Source organism: Schistocerca piceifrons, unplaced genomic scaffold (genome assembly GCF_021461385.2).
Source record: "Schistocerca piceifrons isolate TAMUIC-IGC-003096 unplaced genomic scaffold, iqSchPice1.1 HiC_scaffold_351, whole genome shotgun sequence".
Taxonomy (NCBI): Eukaryota; Metazoa; Arthropoda; class Insecta; order Orthoptera; family Acrididae; genus Schistocerca; species Schistocerca piceifrons.
In genome coordinates, this window is record NW_025728572.1 from 25,001 (window position 1) to 27,500 (window position 2,500).

A 2,500-nucleotide genomic window follows, 5' to 3' on the forward strand; every position below is an offset into this window, starting at 1 on the left:
GCAGCAGACGGCGTCGCGGCGCCGAGCGCCGGGCGGCAGCGCATCCTCAACGCACACAGTCCTCAATCGGACCAGCACACTGAAGATGTCCACCGCGCTTCGCACCGGGCCCGCGAGGACCTACTTTGGCCGCACGGCGCCGCGCGCAGGGTGCGCCGGCGCGCAGCTGCGACGCCTGCCGCGTCCGTCGGCCGGCGCGCCTGCCACTGGCCGCCCCCACCAGCCGGCTGTAGCGCGTGCGGCCACGCACCGCGCGGCCAGCACGCCGGGAGGCGCCCCCTCACCGGCCGGGGACGGTCCCACCCAGCCACCGCCGCGTATCGCTTCACACCCAGATGCCGTTCAGTTTCGTCGGCATGGTGGGTATCGCTGGAACAACCGGTTAGTACCTCAACCTATCGTCGCCATCACCGATTCACCCCTAGCGAGAACAACCGCACCACAACAGGTTACCATTTGTTCATTTGCGTAACTTCACCAGAAAACGCAGGCGTCCATCGCCATTTGCAACTTCCACGATTATTGCATGCCTGTGTCAGGTGTCACGCCACACTACGTCTGCCCACATACACGCAACAAAATGTGCACGCCTAGACAATACGTGGAAGGTGGCCCCCGTACGTATGCGATGTCCATTGCTCGAACGACTGTCAACCGGCCTCTGTAGCATGTCGCAGATATGGAACGCGGTGCACCATGCCATCACGGTGTGTGAGGAGAGACGACTAGGTCCGAATACATCAACAGACAGCTCATGCTGATCGCCATCCACGGCGTCCGTTCCTCCCACACGTCTCTATGGCGTACCACACTGCAATCCAGCTCTCATAGGGAGACGACACGTAGCTGCGTGCACAATATTTGCACTGTATGGTCCGCCGTTTTTGGGCGCAGTCGTTGTACGGTCACACATGTGCCACGATGTATCATTCAGTACATAAGGACGAATGTGCAGTACAGATTGTGGTTTACGCGTACGACATTAGCGGACAGTTGACACAGGCCGCACCACAACGTAGCCTGAGTACGTCGCATGCGGAGGGCATTGAACATGCAAAGTTCTCACCAACCAGCTTGCGAAGGCAGGGGGCAAGGTGGGGACGTGGGGAGGGGCGGCATGTACGTCCTGCTGCCATCCACATTACAGTGTACAGCAGGAGCATGTGGAAAGTGAGCAAGACTTGCAAGGTGTTTAACATGAAGCGATACACAGGGGAGCGGGGAGTGCGAGTAGCGAACTATATTGCGAGGGTTGCGGGTGGGCAACACTACACTAATTGAACGAGTCGTATAACAATTACAGAGCAGGTTTAGGCGACAACGTGGGTTACGTTAGGCGACAACGTGGGTTAGGTTAAGGCACGACGTGGGTTAGGTTAAGGCACGACATGGGTTAGGTTAAGGCACGACATGGGTTAGGTTAAGGCACAACATGGGTTAGGTTAAGGCACAACATGGGTTAGGTTAAGGCACAACATGGGTTAGGTTAAGGCACAACATGGGTTAGGTTAAGGCACAACATGGGTTAGGTTAAGGCACAACATGGGTTAGGTTAAGGCACAACATGGGTTAGGTTAAGGCACAACATGGGTTAGGTTAAGGCACAACATGGGTTAGGTTAAGGCACAACATGGGTTAGGTTAAGGCACAACATGGGTTAGGTTAAGGCACAACATGGGTTAGGTTAAGGCACAACATGGGTTAGGTTAAGGCACAACATGGGTTAGGTTAAGGCACAACATGGGTTAGGTTAAGGCACAACATAGGTTAGGTTAAGGCACAACATAGGTTAGGTTAAGGCACAACATAGGTTAGGTTAAGGCACAACATGGGTTAGGTTAAGGCACAACATGGGTTAGGTTAAGGCACAACATGGGTTAGGTTAAGGCACAACATGGGTTAGGTTAAGGCACAACATGGGTTAGGTTAAGGCACAACATGGGTTAGGTTAAGGCACAACATGGGTTAGGTTAAGGCACAACATGGGTTAGGTTAAGGCACAACATGGGTTAGGTTAAGGCACAACATGGGTTAGGTTAAGGCACAACATGGGTTAGGTTAAGGCACAACATGGGTTAGGTTAAGGCACAACATGGGTTAGGTTAAGGCACAACATGGGTTAGGTTAAGGCACAACATGGGTTAGGTTAAGGCACAACATGGGTTAGGTTAAGGCACAACATGGGTTAGGTTAAGGCACAACATGGGTTAGGTTAAGGCACAACATGGGTTAGGTTAAGGCACAACATGGGTTAGGTTAAGGCACAACATGGGTTAGGTTAAGGCACAACATGGGTTAGGTTAAGGCACAACATGGGTTAGGTTAAGGCACAACATGGGTTAGGTTAAGGCACAACATGGGTTAGGTTAAGGCACAACATGGGTTAGGTTAAGGCACAACATGGGTTAGGTTAAGGCACAACATAGGTTAGGTTAAGGCACAACATAGGTTAGGTTAAGGCACAACATAGGTTAGGTTAAGGCACAACATAGGTTAGGTT